This window comes from Talpa europaea, assembly GCF_964194135.1.
Source record: "Talpa europaea genome assembly, chromosome: 8".
Lineage (NCBI taxonomy): Eukaryota > Metazoa > Chordata > Mammalia > Eulipotyphla > Talpidae > Talpa > Talpa europaea.
In genome coordinates, this window is record NC_140075.1 from 12,595,425 (window position 1) to 12,618,286 (window position 22,862).

Genomic DNA, 22,862 nt, shown 5'->3' on the forward strand with positions numbered 1-22,862 from the left:
ATTAATGAGATTAGATTGTAGCAAAGAAAGTCCAGAGGAGGTGTAGCAGACCCCCCCTGTCTCCCCGCTGCTCCCCTCAGCAGTGTGTTTCAGTCCTTCTGCCTGTTCTGCCCCCTGCTCTGTCTCTGGGGAATCCTCTCACCCCTGCACCTGTGGCCTGTACCCTGGTTCCTGTATAAATAAAAATTAAAAAAAAAGAAAATCGAGAGGAAATTAAAATTACGTATTGTAAACTTCAGAACGTTATGCCTTTTCATCCTAAATAGTATGACAGAGAGGAGTCAAGTAAAAAATCAATAACTCTTACAGCAACATGTTGACCACTTCATGGCCCTGACATGAACGTGAGGCTGGCAGGGACGTCTGACTATTTATGGACGTGAATTTGGGATTTTTCGCCAACTCCCTCACTCAGGGATTGTTACCTATTTTGTAAAACAAAGTCACAGTATTTAAACAGGGTCAGGAGGAGATAGATGTCAAAAATTATTTCATCATTTTAAATTTGTATACAAAACACTAAACAGATGTCAAAATTCTTGACCAACATGTATCCTATTTATTTCCTTATTTTCATTAAATTATTTGGCATTATTCCCAACAAAGTGTTGCAATTATTTTATGTTACTACATGCTCCCAAAATTCTTGCTTTAAGTGGAATTGGACGAGGAGCAGAGAGGGCAGGGCTGCCCTGTGTCCAGATGTCCCCACTCACGCACGGGCCTGGGCGGGAGGAACAAACCTGTACCCGGGGGACCTGGGGTCCTGGGACCGGCAGCAACAGCCACATGCACAGACTGTCCAGCTCAGCCCCGGAGTGACCTCCACCCTGCACAGATGTGCAGGAGTCTGAGGGGGACAGAGGTGCCAGGAGGGACCCGGGGGTGGACGAGCCCATCCTGCAGGAGGGACAGCGGCTGAGACCATGGGAAGTAGCTTTAGGAGAATCCATCTCAGTTCCTGGGGTGGGAGAGGGGCAGGAAAATGACAGGGAGGGCAGGACAGGAGGTCACCCTCTCAGCACATATGAGCAGAGATGAGGGCCAGACTATCCTCAGACAGTGACACGGGGGTGGGGCACCCATCCGCCGCTGTGATGAGGGACATGGGTGCAGACCAGGAACAGTCTCGGGGCCATCACGGTCCACTTGGTCCCAAAATATGTGCCTGGAGCTGCAACTGGACAGTGTTTTGCGAGGACTGGGAGCTGAGACTCCATAGGCTAATTTGGGGCGTCCTTGACCATTCATATTCCTGAGGCTGGTGGGGGTCCCCCTCTTGGGAAGTGTGCTGACTAGGGCCTGGAGACGGCAGTGGAGGGGCCGGGATCAGGGTTTCAGGGATGCCCTTGCATGGGACAAGGTGAGACGGGAGGAGACTGCTCAAGGGGCTGAGGTCAGTTGAACTCTCTGCCCTTCGGCATCTCCCACAGGCGGCGTGGACAGTGGCGGCACCTGCGGGTCACTGAAGCTGGAGAGGCTGAGCAGAGCAAGAGGTGAAATCCCTGTGGGGGAGATGCTGGACAGAGCACAGAGAGAGGTCAGTGGGGAAGGACAGTGCTGGTCTCTTGAAGAGAGACACCGTGGGTCAGACACTGACAGATGGTCCTGGAGTTTTATTTCTCTTGAATTTCATGCAGTGATGGCTCCAGGGGAGACCAAACATGCACCTGGGACCCGGGCCCTGGGAAAGGCAGGGACAGCCTCACACACAGACTGTCTGACTCAGCGCCGGAGTGGCCTCCTCCCTGCACAGATGTGCATGAGTCTGAGGGGGACAGAGGGGCCGGAAGTGACCCGGGGTAGATGAGCCCATCCTGCAATAGGGGTGTGTGGTGTGACCCAGGAGGAGACTCTGTGGAAAACGTGGTCTCTGGGTCCTCAGATGTGGGGAGTCAGGGGCAGGGAGATGAGGAAATGAGGGAACAGACCAGGAGGCAGCAGGGAGGCCACAGGGACAGGAATCTGACAGAGGAGGCATCAGGACAAGCCGCACAGGGAGGCTGAGCCAAGATCATTCTGTTCCAGGACAGTGTCGGGTCCTGGGGAGCAGGAAAATGGGGACCCGCACAACACACCTCCCTGCACACCCGTCCCTGTGGGGCCTCCACAGACCAGGGCTGTTCTGGAGGAGCAGGGACAGGCTCTCCAGGGTGGGAAGGGGCTGGGCATGATCACGTGTCCTCTGTGAGTGTGCGCTGGACAACCTCTGGGAGGTGTGCTGGGCAAAGACGCTGGGGCCTGGGCAGGAGGCAGGAGCAGAGCAACTGGGGCGAGGATCGTAGCGTGGGAGCTTTGTTGAGATTTTTGACAAATAAGAGATTCTAATTTGTTCAAATTTTGTAGGGGACAGATAAAATTTTCAGTTTTCATCAATTTTCAGGACTTATGTGGAGAATATAATAATGACATATTTACATGAGGTGGTAATAAATGAGTTGAATGAAACAGCAGACAGAGATGATATTAGTGTCCAAAGAGGAAGGAGCAATGATATAGAAAATACATTTAGTTATTATCTTGTATTGATAACTCATTCTATTTTCAATATTGGAAGTATTAAGATTTTGCTACTCTTTCATCTTCTATACAGATGACGGCTCCAGGGGTGACCAATCTCATGACAGTGAAAGAATTCATCCTCCTGGGGTTCCCCACCCAGGGGACCATGGGCTTCCTGCACCCGCTGCTCTTCTCCCTGGTCTACCTGTGTGCTCTGCTGGGGAACGGGCTCATCGTCCTCATCACCACCCTTGACCGGCACCTTCATACCCCTATGCACTTCTTCCTAAGGGGTCTGTCCTTCTTGGATCTCTGCCTCAACTCAGCCACGGTCCCCAAGTCCATTGCCAACTCTCTGAGGCACAGCAGCTCCATCTCCTTCCCAGGCTGTGTCGTTCAGCTCTTCATGATGATTTTTCGGCAGGTGCAGAGATGACCCTCTTAACAGTGATGAGCCTTGACCGCTATGCTGCCATCTGCCACCCCCTGCACTATGACGTCCTCATGAGCAGGGACAGGTGTGTGCAGCTGACAGCTGTGTCCTGGCTGGGTGGGGGTCTCTATGCTGTGATGAACATGGCTGGAACCTTCTCCTTGCCCTACTGTGGGTCCAACGTGGTCCACCAGTTCTTCTGTGACATCCCAGATATTGGCTATTTCCTGCTCAGAAAATTTGATGAACAAACTTGTCTCCATTCTCATTAGTGTGGTTTTGGGTATGTGCTGTTTTATTTTCATTGTCATTTCTTATGTGCACTTCTTCTGTACTGCCAGGAAGATCCCATCCACAGAAGAGAAGGACAAAGTCTACTCCACCTGCCTTCCCCACCTTCTGGTTGTGGTGCTGTTTATCTCCACTGGATGTTTTGCTTATCTGAAGCCGGCCTCAGAGACCCTGTCTGTATCTGACCTGGTCATTTCTATGTTCTACACGGTGGTGACCCCCACCTTTAATCCCATAATATACAGTCTGAGGAACCAAGCCATGAAGTTGGCTGTGGGGAGACTGCTGAAGGGCCAGTACACCAGCATGTGAGATATCACTGTTTTCCTAAATTAATTACACCATCTACATTCAGGAATCCAGCAGTTATTTAGATTTTCCCTCGAACTGTTACCATAACCATTTTAAAGTAAATAAAACTTTTCATTACAGATTACCTTTGACAAATTTTAACGTTTTTCTATTCTTCAAAAATAAATTTCCTGGGCCTCCCAGGTGGCACAATGGTTGAGCACTGTGCTGTGAAGCTGCCCGCAGACACTGCAGTGATAGTTTGATCCCCGATTGCCGGCGAGGGTCCCACATGGTGTGCAGACCTCTCCTGCTGCACCAGCTGCTCCCCTCAGCCGAGTATTTTGTCAGTCGGCCTTGTCTGCTCCCTGCTCTGGCTCTGGTGAATTCTCTCATCCACCCGCACTTCTGACCGTACCCAGTGCTTATGTAAATAAATAAACAAATCTTTAAAAAATATTTTTCCTGAAATAATGCAGCCATTTTTGAAAACTCATATCTGTTTGACATTCAATATATAAATCTTAGATTTTTAAATATTATGGCTGGTATATGAAAGAATGTTCTAGAACTCACTCATCTCCAACATTTACTTGAAATCAAGCAGTTGTAAAGGGGTTTGTCCTTGGGAGTACACAGTCACGGGACCCCAGTTCTGGGCACTTGGTACCCACAGCCCCTGTGTGTCTCCACTGAGGACCCCACCTTGTGGAGGGGAGGGGAGGGGAGACAGATTGTGGGGCCCCCCAACCATCACAATTCCTAATGGGGCAACATCCTCCAAGAGAAATTCATTCTTCTATTCAAAATTCAAGTAGGAATTGCACTTGAAATGAATCTCCCACAGATGTGTGGAAGTGTCTTAAACAATCTGAATCTGGGTTGTTTCAGTAGCCTACCTATTGTAAACAGTGCTGCAATAAACTAGTGTTACAGGCGCCCTCTTGAATTAACGTGTTTTTGTCCTTTGTTTAGATTCCTAGGAGTGGGATTGCTGGATCATATGGAAGCTCCATTTTGATCAGTTTGAGGAATCTCCACACAGCTCTCCATAGTGGTTGGACCAGTTCATACTCCCACCAGCAGTGCAGGAGAGTTCGTTTTTCTCCACACCGGATGCCCCTCATTGATGACTGGATCAAGAAGATGTGTCTATACACACAATGGAATATTACTCAGCAATCAAAAATATGAATTTGTGGCATGCACAGCAACACGGATGGAGCTGGAAGGGATCATGCTAATTGAAATAAGCCTGACATAAAAAGAAAAATACCAGATGGTCTCACTCATAGCAGGAACGTAGAGGATCCAAATAAGAGAACAGGAAATAAAAAGTAATTATAATAAAGTAAAAATCAACACCAACAGGCGACTATAAACCAGACACACTATAATGGGGGAAAGGGAGAAAGATCAGAACGGGTGGGAAGGGCACAGGGGACAGCAGTGATGCTCGTGGTTGAGTGGGTGCTGGGATCTCACAGGGACTACACCTGAGATGAGAAAGCATACATTGTGCAAAAAATGAAGAATGATGTAAAAATATATAAAAATATTAAAAATAAAAAGAAATCGGAGTCTATGATTGAAACCTCTATTTCCTGGTCATTTATATGGTGTTCTGATTTGATTACAGTCCATTATAAGCGTGCATTTTTTAAAAAATGTGAACTATTTTTGAAGAACTATGTTTTGTCAATTAAGTTTTATAATTTTTAATACACTTGTTGCTCTTGTGTTTATTTTTAGGAGTCCACATGTGAGTGGTTCACAAGGTTGTTTATTGATGTTCTGTACCAGGTCTCCTCCACTTTCTGGTACATTTTCAATTATGTCACTTTTTATATTATGAAAAGTAAAGCAGGCAATACTTGTAACTTTTATTTTCCAGCAGCTTCTGTGCTGTAAACCCGGGGCCTTACTGCTGCTCACCCACCCTGAGAACATGAGCTGGGGGAGGCTCCTCCCTCAAGCGTCCTCTCTGCTGCGGGATATGGTGTCTCCAAACACGCCTGATGGGTCATAACAGACTCAGTCCAGACAATATTTCTCTTATAACATGCATGTTAATGACCAGACTGAGTCCATTGAGATTTCAGAGTAGAATTTGTGTTGGGAATTCCCCCAAGTTGCTCATCTTTCCACGAAAGACCCTGATGACAGGAGTCTCCCCCTGGGCCTCCATCATTCTCGGGCCACGGCCTTTACACACTTTCTGTCTTGGCTTTGAGGGAAGCCTCTAGACTCTGTTGAGAAGAGGATTTGACCTCCCGAGTGGGGTGACATGGGATCATGGTAACAATTGCCATTTGTCACGTCTTCGCCGTCTTGTTTTGGAGTTCCACTTCTGCCCCTCTATTTGTGCAGTGCCCCCTGCACACTCCAAGGAACACCCATGTGAACACCCTCCTGCCTCCACAATTCAAGGACAGGGAACCCCAAGGGTATTAAACAAGTGCCCCTGCCCCCACTAGAGCGCTCCTGGGCCTCAGAAACCGCTGTGATCACAAGCCCTGCACAGGGAGAAGCCACGTGCACCACACACTCCTGGCAAGGGCAAGTGTCCATCAACACAAGTGTGTCCCCACCACAAGAGGGAGCAGCACCCCAGTCGAGACCCCGGCCGAGGTCTAGGGGGACACTCACTAAGGAGGACACACTAGGGCCTACAGAGTCGCGGGCAGGTATATTCAGGCTCCAGACCCTACTCCGAGCTTGCTGGCCCTTCCTGACCCCCACACGGATGTTTGTTCCTGTCCCGGAATGGGCTCATCCTGTGGGGCTAGCGGAGTCCAGGGCGTGATTGTGTCATTATTCAGCGTTAATGTCTAATAAGCTGGGCGGACGCTGTCTTGCTGCTTCCTGGGACATCTGAGAGCTGCCAGTGACAACACTACAGCTCCTCACACTCAGCCCACACTTTCCATAGTGTCCCCTTCCTTCAACGTGTGCTGGACACCGGGGTCCTCACAGTGGACAGACTCGAATCTGTGTCAGAGAGATTAAGTGTAGGGATGTGCTCCTGGGCTTTTCTCAGCCGGGGTGAGCAGGAAGGACTGACCATTCTCTTCATGGGCTGAGGAGATTCAACCAGAAGAGTTTAAGTGAGGATACAGGATCCCCCACAACCCGTGTGAGCAGTACCCCAGCCCCTCCAGCTACCCATGACCTTCTCCCTGAGGCCTAAAGGACACCCCGCCCAGTGCTGACCCCGCCTGCCCTTACCATGCAGGCAGAGCAGGAGGAAGTGGGTGTTGTCTCCCAGGCGGTCTAGGGCATCCAGAGCATCGGTAGTCACAGTCCCCAGCGGCAGCATCCCACAGGGGTAGGCATGTGTCGTCTGCAAGGCCTAGGCAGGGGGACATGTGGGCACATGAGCGGGCAGTCGGGTTGCGGGGTCTGTCCCCCTAAACAGCACCCAAGGGGATCCCCAGAGTTAGGTGAAGCACCAGGTGCCCTCCCGTCTGCAGTCATGGTCCATCCCTGCTGAGCAGCATGTGATTCCTCACCCTGGACTCAGCCAGTCCTGGTTTTTGAGCAGATATTCCCTGACCCCCCACCTCCTGCCCTCAGGACCACCTCCGTCTCGAAGAGCCCTTTGGGGAGTTCTGGGACTATCCTGTGTGTCCTCCCATCCCACGGACCCTGCCAGAACCACACATGAAGTGGTCACTTCCCGTCAGGGGAGGAAATGGACTTCAGTCACTTTGTGTCCCTCTCCCGGCTTCAGGGGCCACACAGTTCCCCCGGGCGCGGACAGCTCTCCGTTGACCACTGTCACGTTGGCTCTGATGCTGGAGAGTGACCTCTTGCCAGCTGCTCGCGTGAAGGAGGCTCCTTGCATGCAGGTTCCTCAGCGGACCCTGAGTGCTGTCCTCCCCTCCCAGCGGCTGACCACGATCCCCTGGCTGCTGTCTGGGCTCGGGCGACCGAAGCAGTGTCCTGGGTACACAGGCAGACCCAGGCCCCCTCCTCCCAGGGGACCCCAGCTCAGCCGTGTCCACCCCATGTGCACCTGGGCAGGAATGTGCTAAATGACGACACCAATTAATACAGTAAAAAAAAAAAAAAGTATGTCTCTCAGCCCTGGAGGAAGGTCCCTGAGGGCTGGAATGTGGACCGTGTCCAACATGTGGACGCCAGCTCCAGAGCTGAAATAGCCCAGCCCTGAGGCCCTGCTCTGTCCATGAGGCAGCACAGGACGGGGGGGAACATCCTGTGAGTGCGCAGAGGCTCCCCATGAACCCCGACCATGGAGTGAGAGGCCGGGACGCCCTCTGTCCTGCCATGGGGACAACTTCAGGAGAGAGAATCAACACGGCAGCAGGATCGTTCCCCCCAGACTGCAGGTATCTGCCCCAGCCATTTGCAGGGGAGAATCCACTCACACTTGGAAAATTTTAGATATCAAGCTACATGTTAGACTGGAGAATGTGCTGTAGTTAAACTATTCACTTTGTAAATCACGACAACTAATGCTCACGGGGCCCAAGTCGTCATGTCCCACTGCCCTGTCCAGGGAGAAAAAAAAATTTTCTCTTGTAATTTACGATGGTCAAAGACACTGACTTTTAATACATTGAGCATAGGTTTTGATACATGGGAGACGTGACGAATTCTGCCGCACACCTGGGATGAGCATCAGCACACTCTGTGTGTTCTGGGCACTGAATAAAATCACAGCATTTAATAGAATTGGATGGTGAGGAAGACATTCAAGAGGGAATTAAACATTACACTTATTGTTCAATTCAGAATGTTATGCCTTTTCTCCTGAACATGATGACAAATGTGAGTCAGGTGGAAATTCAATAACTTGTCAGTGACACTGTTGACCCCTTCATGGCTCTGGCACTAACATGATGGTGGTGCCGACATCTATCTATTTATGGACGTGAACTTGGAATTTTTCCTCAACTCTACACTCAGGGATGTCAGTGTAATTGTAAAATGAGTCACAGTATTTACACCGGGTCTGGGAGATATGTCAAGTTATTTTATCTGATTTAAAGATGTATTTAAGGTCACTTGACAGATGTCAACATTTTTCACCACCAAGTACCCTGATTTACTTTCGTGTTTTCATGAAATTTCTGGGATTATTCCAACCAATGTATGTAAATAAATTTATATTACTATAATCTCCTAAAATTCCTGCTTCCCCGGGGCCTGCCCATCCAGCACCCCACAGAGGGGGTAGGGGCTGAGATTGGGGAGGGTAGGAGAGAGGGCAGGGCTGCCCCGTGTCCAGGCGTCCCTACTCACACACGGACCTGTGGGAAGGAACAAAATCGCACCGGGGGGACCCGGGGCCCTGGGACCGGCAGGGACAGCCACACGCACAGACCTTCCAGATCAGCCCTGGAGCCGCCTCCTCCCTGCACAGACGTGCATGAGTCTGAGGGGGACAGAGGTGCCAGGAGGGACACGGTGTGGACGAGCCCATCCTGTAGGAGGGATGTGTGGGTGTGACCCAGGAGGAGACTTTGTGGGAAACGTGGTCTCTGGGTCCTCAGATGTTTGGAGTCAGGGATAGGGAGGTGAGGAGATGAGGGGACGGACCAGGAGGCAGCAGTGAGGCCACAGGGGCAGGAATCTCACAGAGGAGGCATCAGGACATGACGCGAGGGGTCACCAAGCCCAGATCATTCAGTTCCAAGACTGTGCCGGGTCCTGGGGGCAGGAAAATGGGGAACAGCACAACACACCTACCTGCACACCCATCAACGTGGGGCCTCCCCAGACACGGGCTGTGCTGGAGGAGCAGGGACAGGCTCTCCAGGGTGGGGAGGGGCTGGGCATGGTCACGTGTCCTCTGGGGCTGTGCCCTGGACAACCTCTGGGAGGTGTGCTGGGCAGAGACGCTGGGGCCTGGGCAGGAGTGGGAGCCGCGGGCCTGGGAAAGACTGGGCACTTGGTGTCTGTCAATTCAGCTCACTGAGAGAACTGATATTCAGGTTTTATCAAGGTCATTTAAAATTTCATTTCTTCACAAATAAATGGACATATGTTGGGATAATACATCAATAGCGCATTCACATGAGTAAAAATATAAATTTGCTCAGACAACGATAAGGCATAGATAGCACAACTGTTTTATGCTGATAACTCATTTTGTGTTCAACACTGGAGGATATGAAATATTTTCTTCCTCTTTATTTTTTATTCAGATGACATTTCCAGGGGTGACCAATCTCATGACCGTGACAGAATTTGTGCTCCTGGGTTTCCCCACCCAGGGGACCATGGGCTTCTTGCACCCGCTGTTCTTCTCCCTGGTCTACCTGTGCGTCCTGCTGGGGAACGGGCTCATCGTCCTCATCACCACCCTTGACTGGCACCTCCACACCCCCATGTACTTCTTCCTGAGGAGTCTGTCCTTCTCAGACCTCTGCCTCATCTCAGCCATGGTCCCCAAGTCCACTGCCAACTCTCTGAGGCACAGCAGCTCCATCTCCTTCCCAGGCTGTGTCCTCCAGGTCTTCATGATGGTTATTTCAGCAGCTACAGAGATGAGCCTCCTCACAGTGATGAGTCTTGACCGCTATGCTGCCATCTGCAACCCCCTGCACTATGAGGTCATCATGAGCAGGGACAGGTGTGTGCAGCTGACAGCTGTGTCCTGGCTGGTTGGGGGTCTCCATGCTTTGATGCACACAGCTGGAACATTCTCCTTGTCCTACTGTGGGTCCAGCGTGGTCCACCATTTCTTCTGTGACATCCCCCAACTAATGGCTATTTCCTGCTCAGGAAATTTAATGACCGAACTTGTCCCCATTCTCATTAGTGCGGTCTGGGGTATCTGCTGTTTTATTTTCATCATCATTTCCTATGTCCACATCTTCTCTGCTGTCAGGAAGATCCCATCCACAGAAGGGAAGGCCAAAGTCTACTCCACCTGCCTTCCCCACCTGCTGGTTGTGGTGCTGTTTCTCTCTGCTGGATTCTTTGCTTATATGAAGCCGACCTCAGAGACCCCGTCCATGTCTGACCTGTTCATTTCTATGTTCTATACGGTGGTGCCCCCCACCTTTAATCCCATCATATACAATCTGAGGAACCAAGCCATGAAGGCGGCTGTGGGGAGACTGATGAAGGGGAGACTCACCAAGGAGTAACAGGAAAGTCGAGGTCATGGCTCCGCCACAACACTCTTATTTTAAATTATCTCATAACATGGTGGACAGAACTGTGAGACGAACTGGGGTTGCTGGAGGAGGCCTCACCAGGGATGGTGGTGTACGTAGAAAAAGTGGATTTACTTAGTATCCTCCTGCAGGAGTTGGGGGCCGAAGCCGGTGTCTGTGGGGGAGGAAGTTGAGGCAGGTTTAGTCTCTGAACTTGGGGTTTCCTGAGTTGGGGCGCCAGGTTTTTGCAGCCTGGAGCCCAACCAGGTGTCAGGGGAATGCCCTGTATCCTCAGAATTCCCACCAGCCTTTGCGGCCGTAGGTGGGCCGGCCCTGTTACTGACCATCATGGGATCCCCATCTGCCAGGTCTCAAGACCGTTCCATGGGACCCCTCAGTTCCCTGGTCTGTTGGGAACTCTCTGCTGGGCTGAGGACACAGACCTCTTACCCACAAACTCAGTGTCCTGCAGGGGGGAGCTGACTCTCCTATGGGCAGCCGAGTCCAGCCAAGCCAGGGGACAGGTGCCCTGGGTGTCCTGTCCGGGTCAAGTACTAACTGTCCTTTGCCCAAATCCCAGGGAGACATCATCAGACCTGGAGGAGTGATGACCGCCAGAGCTCTGGCTTCTCTGATGACCTCGGGCCTCGCTTTGCAGCCCATCCTGTCCCCTGGGGAGCTGGTCCTGGGGATTGTGGCGCCACATGTTTGGGTTTCAGGGAGAGGAGAGAAAGGCCCAGACAGGTCTAGGATACGGGTGGGTGGGTCCAACCTCGGTTCATAGACACAGCACCGCTGCCCAACGGCTGCAGTGGACACAGGGCTGGGGTGGACGTTGTATCCTGTAATGTTGTAGTTGCCCTAGGCTGACTCCAGGAACGCAAGGTGGGGGTGCACACTCCTCCAGAATAACTGGCGGTGCGTGGCCTCAGGGTGGCAGGCCTGGAAGGGGGTGTACAGGCTGCCGGAAGTTGCAGGAACTCGGGTTGCGGCAGGGCCTCAGGATCAGTGATCACACACACTCATAGCCAGCATGAGACCCCCCAACACCACTCACCCCAGGCCTCCAGCTTCACTTCCCCCAGGGTAGTGCCCTCTCGCTGGGCAGCTCTGGACTTGGCCTGGTGGATGTTGCGGACATAAATGGGACAGTGAATGGGCCCAGGACTGTCCATCCCCTGTGTCCTCCGCCAGTATCCCCTGTTCTCTAAGACCCTGACCTGTTGGGGCCGTGAGGTTTTGAGGAGTCCCACACCCGGAGAGGGACCCCTACTCTGCTGTGTCAGAGCCGAGTCACAGACCACCCCGAGGACACTCCAACAGTGCCACCTTGGGACTGACCTGCAGTGGAAGATAAACACAAGCTTCCCTCACACACGACAACAGTTCAAATGTGATGACAGAGTCATTGGCCTTGAGAGTAAATGGCCTTTTTGAATAAAATAATTCTGAGATACGTGAACAAATTCCCATGCCTGAAGACCCAGGTGCTTCCCCGTCTCGCTCCTGGGGGTTTCTTGGTTTCCCTCCCTCTCCTTCCTCCTCCACATGCCTGTCCCCACCTCCCAGGCACAGGAGGGCGCAAAGCGGGTGGCGGCTAATTTCCTGCTCCCTGTGACTTGGCTCATCTGGGGTTCTGACAACGGGGCCACACCAGGTTCCCCCTTCTGGTCAGTGGAGGGTGATAGAGCCTGAGGATGAGGAACCACAATCCAGTCCTCACAGGGGTCAAAGCAACAAAACTGCATCTGGCACACTCAGCACACTAATGGTCACTGAATGTGCTATAGGACGATGCCAATTAAGACAGTCAACGTCAACAACACAGTGCACGTGTCCCTCTGGAGGAAGGTCCCTGAGGGATGGAATCTGGACAGTGTCTAACACACGTACACCAGCTCCAGAGCTCAAATAGCCCAGCCCTGAGGCCCTGCTCTGTCCTTGAGGTGGCGCAGGATGGAGCAGGACATCCTGTGAGTGCTCAGAGGCTCCCCACAAGCCCCGACCATGGAGTGAGAGGCTGGGACGCCCTCTGTCCTGCCATGGGGACAGCCTCAGGAGACAGACTCGACACGGCAGCAGGAACTTCCCCCCCAGACCGCGGGTATCTGCCCCCAGCCGTTTGCAGGGGAGAATCCACTCACACTTGGAAATTTTCAGATTCAAGCTACATTTTAGACTGGAGAATGCACCGCAGTTAAACTATTCACTTTGTAAATCATGACAACTGATGCTGACGGGGCCCAAGTCATTATGTCCCACTGCCCTGTCAGCCTGGGTGAGACTCGATGAGAGAAAACACATTCTCTTGTAATTTACAATGGTCAAAGATATTGACTTTTAAAACATAGGTTTTAATACATGGGAGCCGTGACGATTTCTGTTGCACACCTGGGACGAGCATCGGCACACTCAGTGGGTTCTGGGCACTGAATAAAATCACAGCATTTAATAGAAATGGATGGTGATGAAGACATTCCAGAGGGAATTAAAAATTACACTTATTGTTCGATTCAGAATGTTATGCCTTTTCTCCTGAACATGTTGACAGATATGAGTCAGGAAGCAATTCAGTAACTTGTCAGCAACATGTTGACCCCTTCATGGCTCTGGCACTAACATGATGGTGGCGCCGACATCTGTCTATTTGTGGACATGAACTTGGGATTTTTCCCTAACTCCACACTCAGGGATTGTCAGTGTAATTGTAAAATGAGTCACAATATTTAATCAGGGCCTGGAGGAGATATGTCAAGTTATTTTATACATTTTAGAGATGTATTTAAGTTCATTCGACAGATGTCAACATTTTTGACCACTGCAAACCCTGATTTATTTTCTTGTTTTTATAAATTTCTGGAATTATTCCTACCAATGTGTGGCAATAATTTTATATTACTATATCCTCTTACAAATCCTTCCTCCCCAGGGCCCGACCCTTCGTCATTCCACCAAGCGGGGAGAGGATGAGACTGGGATGAGGTGGAGTGAGGGCATGGATGCCCCGTGTCCAGACGTCCCTACTCACGCACAGGCCTGGGTTGAGGAACAAACCCGCACCTGGGGGACCAGGGAACTTGGGACTGGCACTGACAGCCACACGCACAGACCGTCTGCTCAGCTCCAGAGTGGCCTCCTCAATGCACAGACTTGCATGAGTCTGAGGGGGACAGAGGGGCCGGGAGGGACCTGGGGTGGACGAGCCCATCCTGCAGAAGGGATGCGGGGTGTGACCCAGGAGGAGACTCTGTGGGAAATGTGGTCTCTGGGTCCTCAGACGTGGGGAGTCAGGAGCAGGGAGATGAGGAGACGAGGGGATGGACCAGGAGGCAGCAGTGAGCCCACAGGGGCAGGAATCTAACAGAGGAGGCATCAGGGCATGCCTCACAGGGATGCGCAGCCCATATCATTCAGTTTCAGGACAGTGTCGGGTCCTGGGGAACAGGAAAACGGGGACCTGCACACCCCATTATCCTGCACACCTGTCCCTGTGGGGCCTTCCCAGACCAGGGCTGTGCTGGAGGAGCAGGGACAGGCTCTCCAGGGTGGGGAGGGGATGGGCATGGTCACGTGTCCTCTGGGAGTGTGCCATGGACAACCTCTGGGAGGTGTGCTGGGCAGAGATGCTAGGGCCTGGCAGGAGGGGGATCCGCGGGCCTGGGAATGACTGGGCACAGGTGGTCTTTCAATTCAGTTCACTGAGAGACCTGATATTCAGTTTTTATCAAGGTCATTTAAAATTTCATTTCTTGGGCCTCCCCAGTGGCGCAGCGGTTGAGTGCTGGGTTGCGAAACCGCCTGCGGCCTCAGCGGCGCCGGTTCAATCCCTGGCTGCTTCCCGGCCACCAGAGGAGGGTCCCACATGGCGCGCAGACCTCTCCTGCCGCCAGCTGCTCCCCTCAGCAGTGTCCTTCGGTCCTTCTGCCTGCTCTGCTCCCCGCTCTGGCTCTGGTGAATTCTCTCACCCTCCCGCACTTCTGACTGTACCCAGTGCATGTATGAACAAACAAACAAAACAAACAAACAAACAAACAAACAAATAAATAAAACATGCCTCTATAAAATTAAAAAATAAATAAATAAATAAAATTTCATTTCTTCACGAATAAATGGACTCATGTTTGGACAATACATCAATAGCGCATTCACATGTGTAAAAATATAAATTTGCTCAGATAACGATAAAGCATAGACTGCATGATTGTTTTATGCTGATAACTCATTTTGTGTTCAACATTGTAGGATATGAAATGTTTTCTTCCTCTCTATTTTTTTATACATATGATGGATCCAGGGGTGACCAATCTCACGACCGTGACAGAATTCCTCCTCCTGGGGATCCCCACACAGGGGACCATGGACTTCTTGCACCCACTGTTCTTCTCCCTGGTCTACCTGTGTGCCCTGCTGGGGAAATGGCTCATCATCCTCATCACCACCTTTGACTGGCACCTCCACACCCCCATGTACTTCTTCCTGAGGAGTCTGTCCTTCTCTGGCATCTGCCTCATCTCAGCCACGGTCCCCAAGTCCATTGCCAACTCTCTGAGGCACAGCAGCTCCATCTCCTTCCCGTGCTGTGTCAGCCAGGTCTTCACGATGGTTATGTCAGCAGGTAAAGAGATGCACCTGCTCACGGTGATGAGCCTTGACCGCTATGCTGCCATCTGCCACCCCCTGCACTATGAGGTCCTCATGAGCAGGGACAGGTGTGTGCAGCTGACAGCTGTGTCCTGGCTAGGTGGGGGTCTCTATGCTGTGATGAACACAGCTGGAACCTTCTCCTTGTCCGACTGTGGGTCCAACATGGTCCAACAGTTCTTCTGTGACATCCCCCAGTTATTGGCTATTTCCTGCTCAGGTAATTTAATGTGTGAACTTGTCCCCATGCTCATTACTTCAGTCTTGTGTATCTGCTGTTTTATTTTTGTCATAATTTCCTATGTGCACATCTTCTCTGCTGTCAGGAAGATCCCATCCACAGAAGTGAAGGCCAAAGCCTACTCCACGTGCCTTCCCCACCTGCTGGTTGTGGTGCTGTTTGTCTCTACTGCATTCTTTTCTTATTTGAAGCTGACTTTAGAGATTCCATCCATTTCTGACCTGGTCATATCTATGTTCTACACAGTGGTGCCCCCCATCTTTAATCCCATCATATACAGTCTGAGGAACCAAGCCATGAAGTCGGCTGTGGGGAGACTCGTGAAGGGGAGACTCACCAAAATATAAAAGGGAAGATGAGTTCATTACTCTTTACAAGACAGTTATTTTAAATTTTCACATTATACTACTCTATATCCTTATAATTATAAAATACATATTAATAATATAATAAATAATAAAATAAACATTAAATAAAATAAACAATAAAATATATATTAAGATAACTTCATATACCTTTGGTTTTAGTTGTTGCTCTTTTTACCTCTTAGGTGCCGTGTGATATTCCATGTATACTGGGGTAACTGAACTTCCAGCCACTCTCTGCTGTTCTCCATTTCTGTAGCTCCCAGCCAAGAGAGGAGATGGTTGGATTTCTTCTCAGTTGTCAGCAGTTGTCAGCAGCAGTTTCATCTGTTGTCATCTCAGTTGTCCCTGGGGCAGCATCTCCAGTCTCTAAGGTGGCTTCCCCTCTCATGTCACCGACCCTCGCGGTCACGTTTGGGATCAGGGGTCACTGTAGGGCAGAGGCCCCTGTACTTAGTGAGTGAGGCCTTCACAGCATAAACAAGGCTTAGGGTCCAAGTTAGTATCTGAGCAGTCGTGATCCACTATAGAGAAGGACCCACACACCTGATGTGGCAGAGACCCTTCTGGAAGCTCTGGTGTGGGTGCTGCCGCATTTACCATAAACACAATTAGCGCTTGGTGGACAGCAGAAATAAGAAAGTTAAGTTCCTGTGCAGTATAATTACTAAAAAATTACAAAAAATATTGGGTGGGAATTTTTGAGAAACAATCTGTTCAAGCAAAATGATAGCTAGTAGCCTGCCTTGCATCTAATATTTCCAGAAATGTGTTAGGGATGCCATCCATGACCTCACCCCACACTTCACAGGAGTGTTGTCCCCATTTATTTCATCCTCTAGAGTTGGCGGGTGGGAATGGCAGGACAATGCCCTGGCTGGGCAGGTCATCAAGAGGAATCTCACACAGAGTGTCTGCATTTTTATGAGCAGGTTGAATTGAAAAATGTCGTGGGATTTATGTGCAAAAACGTAACACTATCTTTTGGTGTGTTTGTAGACATGCAAAGGATTTGAAGAAGACCTCATTTGGGAAGTGAAGCGCCCCGTGGGTGAGGCTGCTGTCTGGCCTCAGCTCCTCTCCGCTGACTGCATCGTCCTTTGCTTTCCCATCTGTGACGTTCCATATTTGAAAATTTCACACCAAATATTTCATGATGAAATGCAGTTCCAATCAGATGTCCGACATTCGGTCACTCTCAGACACTCACCTGGGAGGGGCTGAGTCAGGCTGACCTTGTGTCCAGCCCGGGGGAGCTCCAGGTGGATCCAGGCAAATCCGGAGACCAGCCAGGGGCGGTAGAAGAGGTGGCAGAATCCTGACCTGTGAATTTCTGGGCTGAAAATGGCCTACTGCTCTGTTAAGTGATTGGCCTTTTTATTTTTAGTCTGATAAGTGACTCTGTTAATATTAGTTCATGATGCTGTTAAACTGGCCAATAAACGTTATGGAATATGATGAGACTCCAGTGTGTGCCTTGAACAAGAAACTGGATCAGACCATTCTAAATGTATGCACTTAACTGCCAACATTTTTGCCAACCTTGTCCAACATAATTAGAATATATAAGTTAATAAAACATTAACTGCTCTAAGTTGTATGAATTCAAACATTGAATCACAATTAAAACTGTTGATTTCTGATTTGATTTTCTTACTGGGCGTTGCAAAATGATTTATATCACTGTTTTTTTTTTTTGTTTGTTTGTTTGTTTTTGTTTTTGTTTTTTTGTCATGGTGACCTGCTGCTGGCACAGTTGTGGGTATTCAATAGCAACAGTTTTATAAATTCTCGATGTGCCAGAAGTCGTGCATTCCAACTGTTGATCCAGAAGTTCAAAAAATAAATTACAGGGCCACCCCGGTGGCGCAGCGGTTGAGCGCTGGGTTGTGAAGCTGCCCGCGGCCTCTGTGGTGCCGGTTCGATCCCCGGCTGCTCCCCGGCCACCGGAGGAGGGTCCCACATGGCGCGCAGACCTCTCCTGCCGCCCGCTGCTCCCCTCAGCAGTGTACTTCGGTCCTTCTGCCTGCTCTGCTCCCTGCTCTGGCTCTGGTGAATTCTCTCACCCTCCCGCGCTTCTGACTGTACCCAGTGCATGTACAAACAAACAAACAAACAAATAAATGAATAAATAAATAAAACATGCCTCTATTAAAAAAAAAGAAATATATTATGAACTTAAATTCACCAGAAAGCATCAAAGGACAAAAGGGAAGGAAAATAATTTTTGACCACGAGAAGCTGGGACGCGGGAAGCAGAACTCCCTCCTGTGTCCTCGCGTGCAGGGCGCGGGTCACTGCAGAGACTGAGGCTGGAATCCACTGGACCGCCAGGCCAACCCCCCCCAAGGCTCCATGCCATGCAGCACACCACCTGCCACCAGTTCCGCCCGCCAGTGTCCTGGGCTGACCCTGCAACACGTGGTTTAGGAAAGGCCTGCACCACTCTGCGCACCCCAATCCCGGGCCCAGGCCCTAGAGCGCCCAGCCCTGCGTCCAGCAGATGCGGCACCCCGGCCGGCGCTGACCAGCCATCCCTGGGCTCTGGGCCTGCCGCGCTCTCGGCCCCTCCAGGGCTCCCTGGGCCCCCACCCCACCCTCTCGTGAGCCGAAGGCCGGGGCTTGGGTGCTGACACACTGCCGTCTGGGGGCCCCGCGGTGGGGGCCCAGGGCCACAATCGAGGTGGGGGAGGAGCCTCAGGCCACTGTGTCTGCCAGGCCGGGTCCCCCACCAGCGTCAGTTCCGCATAAACACCGCCTCCTTGGGTCGGGGCCCACGCTGGGTTGGGGGGCAGCGACCTCCGTCCGCCAGTGAGGGGCGCGGTGGATGCCAGGGATTCCCGGGCCGGGAGGTGACTACGTCTTGTGGGGACGGAGTGACCACGTTCAGGGTTTTCGGCGCTGACCGCGAAGCGGGAGCTGAGCCTGGGCAGCAGCCAGGGCCCCCCAGGGACGTCCCCCAGGGGCCGCGGCTGGGTGCCCCTGGCTTGCTCCCCCGCCCCGCTCCCCATGCTGGGTCAGGCGGCCTCGCCTGTCCCCTGTGCGGGTGGGGGCCAGGGGCTGGGGGGGGCTACCGCCCACCGGCCCGAGTCCAGGCTGGGGACCCTGTGCCCTGCCGGAGCCCCCAGGGGACCCAGGACAGCAGCTCCAGCGGGGGACTGCGCAGGTGGCCTTCCAGGTGTGCCCGGAGCCCTCCTGGTGTCTGTGGGTGCCCCTGGAGTCCTCGGGGTCGCCCCCCATCCCAGGGCACAGCCACCCTGGCCGCGCAGAGGGAGTGCAGGGGAAGCACGCTGGGGACAGAGGGGCGCAGAGCCCCCCCACTTTCCAAACTGCCCCTGTGAGTCCTGGTGCTCCTCAGGTGAACAGGGCACCTCCTCAGTGCCAGCTGCGCAGCCTGGGTCTTCCTGGGCTCCTCTGGGCGCCTGGGAGCACCGGTGACCTAGGGGAACCCTGGGGGCCTGAGACCCATCGTGGGGCCACCCTCAACTGCAAAACCATGGCTGCGCCCCGCAGGGGAGACCCAGAACAGGGCGCGCTGGGGAGGAGGTGATGGGGCTGGTGGGGGTGCATGCTCATTGCTCACCCCGCCAGGGCGCCCAGATGAGGAGCCATGGATCAGGTGCTGGCGCGTGCTGAGGGCACCACAGGGGCCCCTCGGCTCCCGGGCTACCTCTGTCTGTCCCTGTGGGGATGGTCCCACCAGGAGCAGGGTGGGCGGTGAGGGGAACCAGCAAGCAGAAGGGGTTGCGTCTGGTGAGGAACCGACGTGAGGGGTGAACAGGACACCCCTGAGACGCCAGTCCTCCGCCCGCTGCTTCAGTTCCAGGCCCAGACCCGGCTCCGAGGGGCTCTGGGGCTCCCTGCGCACCCCACGCCCCACGCGCGGGCCACATGCCTGGAGGACTGGACACAGGCGGGGTGGGCGGGGTGGGCGGGGCGGGGTCCCCTCTGTGCAGGGGGTGGGGGCTGAAGGGTAAACCAGCAGAAGCGGCGCCCAGGCGGGCTTTAAGGGAAGCACCCGTGTCCCCAAGTCCGGCTCCGTGGCGGGGAGCACCGAGGGCGCGTGGGCCAATGGTGGGGCAGGCACCAAGTGGGTCCAGCCTACCCCAGGGGCAGCCAGCGCTCAGGCCCCACCGCCCCCCAGCGGTGCCTCAGCCCATCTGCCTGCTCCGCCCCCTGCTGACCTGGGGGGTCTCCCCACCTCCCCCCCCACTCCACCCAGCAGGTCCATGCAGCCGCCCGCCCCGGCCCCACGCTCAGTCAAGCCCGGGACGCCAGGCTAGGCCCAGCTTAGCCAGGGGCGTATCCTGTTCCCAGGGACCCCGGGGATTTCTGAGCCCCAGCACCACCCGACCCCCCCCCCCCAGCCCCGTCTCAGCCCGCGGCTCTCTCCTCCGCCCACAGGGAGCCCCGCCTGCTCCACCCAGCCCGCGCCAGGGCAGGGGTGGGCACAGGCTACAGCGCCCTCCTGATAGGCCGCCGACCCCTGCTGGCATCCCCCCTGCGTGAGGTGGGTCACCCCTCCCGCTGCCCCCCAGGGCCTGGCCCGGCCCCACCCCACGCCAGCCTGGCATCATCAGGGCAGCGGGCAGGAGCCATGGGAGCTCCAGCGCCCTTTGTGCGCCCGTGCCTCCTGGCTGTGCGCAGGGTGGGAGACCAGCCTCCAGCGGCGGGGGTGGGGGGGGGGGCAGCCTGGGCTACTGCCTGCAGGGGGCGGCGCTCGGACACGGTGGGGTGGGCGGGGGGCCGGGGGGGCAGGGGAGCGCCTCGGGTACAGCCGACCTCCACCACGGGGTGGACACCCCACGGAGTGCCCAGGCCGGGGCCCACCATGGGAACGGCACCCTGGGGAGGGGCGTCTGGGGGACTTCAGGGGCGGCTGTCGGCAGCGGCGCTCGTGGCAGGGTCCAGGGGCCGGCAGGGACATCAGCCTCATGGTGCCACTCGGCCACCGAGGCTGGCCCCGCCCCACCCCCCACCCTTGCCCCTCCTGCCACCCTCGCCCCTTCCGTTCCCCCCCCCGCCCTTCCTGTGGCGCTCTCCTCCCCCCTTGTCCATCTCTCACCCCTGCCCCTCCCCCACCCGGATCTCCGTCTCTGCTGACCAGTCCGGCATTCGGAAGCCCCGACCCGCCTGCAGCGGGGCCGGCGGGACCCGCCTCCTCCCGCTGCCGCGGACGCCCCCGTGGGCTGAAGGCGGCCTCTGTCCACTGGCCGCACCGGCTGGGCCGGCCACGCGCAGGGACGGCCACGCGGCGGGACCCCTCAAGGGCGCCCGGGGCCAGCCGGGCGGGCAGAGGCGCAGCGGGCGGCCGGCGCGGGAGGGCGGGAAGCAGCCCCACCTGCGGGCTGTGCACGGCCCCACCGAATGGCCTCACCTGAGCAAGAAGCTGACCTTCGCTCTGAGTCCACAGACACGGCCCCTCACCGTCATCACTTTCCTGACGGCCTCTTTGAAGTCTTTGTTCCTCAGACTGTAGATGACGGGGTTCAGCAGCGGGGTGACCACAGTGTAGAAGACGGAAATGATCTTGTTGATCTCGGGGGACAGGTGGGCATTGGGGCACACGTGCATGGAGATCATGGTCCCTTAGTAGATGGTGACCATGGCCAGGTGGGAGCCGCCAGTGGAGAAGGTCTTGGTGTGGCGGGAGGCGGAGGGGATCCTGAGGACAGCGGCCACGATGAAGACGTAGGACACGAGGGTGAGGAGGAAGCACAAGCACAGCACCGCAATGGACAGGGCGAAGATGACCATCCACGTGACATAGACACTGGAGCAGGAGAGCCGCATGGGGGGGGCAGGTCGCAGAAGAAGTGGTCGATCTGGTTGGGGCCACAGTTCAGCCTGGAGATCATCAGGTAGGGCAGTGCCCCGGTGCCCACCCCGGCCGCCCAGGAGACAGCCACCAGCTTGGCTCAGGTCTCAGGGCGCATCAGGAGGGGGTAGTGCAGGGGTTGTAGACGGCCAGGTAGCGGTCATAAGCCATTGTAGCCAGGAAGAAACACTCGGTGGCCCCGAAGAACACAAAGAAGTAGAGCTGGGCCATGCAGGTGGGGAAGGAGATGGCGCGGCCCCGGGCCAGCAGGCTGGCGAGCAGCGGCGGCAGGACAGTGGAGGTGTACCAAACCTCCAGGAAGGACAGGTGCTTGAGGAACGTGTACATGGGCGTGTGCAGCCGCCGGTCATGGCTTGCCACGGTGATGATGACAATGTTCCCCGCCATCGTGAGCACATAGATGAACAGAAAGATGGCAAACAGCAGGGACTGCCACTCGAGAAGTTTCTGGAACCCCAGCAGCTGAAACTCAGTGACAGCAGACACATTTGGGGGCTCCATCGCCTGCGGAGGGGAAGAGACCTTGGAAAGCACTGCGGACAAGGCATGAAATTCCTCGGTGCTGTCTGGAACATGAGAGACTGTCTTCGAGCACTCCCATCTCCACAACAGCTTTCTGGAAGAACGTGCGTGGCTCCACCTGGCATTTAGACCACTGTAGTTTCAACCCACTAGGCGAAGGGGCTGCAAGAGTTGGGGGAGGGCCTCAGCAAGCGCCACTCACCAGGATCTCTGAGATCTAGAAGTTTCAGGTTCAACACCACAGGTAAGAAGGGGCTCACTGAGCCAAACTCAGGAAATACAATTAATAGTCAGGCCTCCCTTGTGGCGCAAAGATTAAGTCTCAGTACTGTGAAGCTGTCTGCAGCCACTAAGGCATGAGTTCAATCCCCGGCCAGGGAGCGACCCACAGGGAGAGTCAGACCTCTTCTGTCTCCCTGCTGCTCCCCTCAGCAGTGTGTTTCAGAAGATCTGCCTGTTCTGCTCCCCACTCTGTCTCTGGTCTCTGGTAAATCCTCTCACCCAACCCCCAACCTTTGGCCTGTACCCCAGTTCTTGTATGCATAAATAAATAAACCTTTAAAAAAATCAATCACTATGTTTTCCTGGAAAAGGCCTGAGCCCAGGC

At 54.0% G+C, this 22,862-nt stretch overlaps 1 pseudogene across 1 annotated transcript in view; it reads right to left on the minus strand.

Annotated features, from left to right (window-relative positions):
• LOC311175159 (olfactory receptor 11L1-like) overlaps positions 1-22,234 on the minus strand; it is a 44,801-nt pseudogene extending 22,567 nt beyond the window's left edge. The window contains exons 1-3 of the transcript in view: positions 21,322-22,234; positions 20,596-20,739; positions 6,746-6,869 (exon numbers count right to left, since the gene is read on the minus strand). The product of the transcript in view is annotated as an olfactory receptor 11L1-like (transcript). The remainder of the gene's footprint in view (positions 1-6,745; positions 6,870-20,595; positions 20,740-21,321) is intronic.
• Positions 22,235-22,862: the final 628 nt, after the last annotated feature.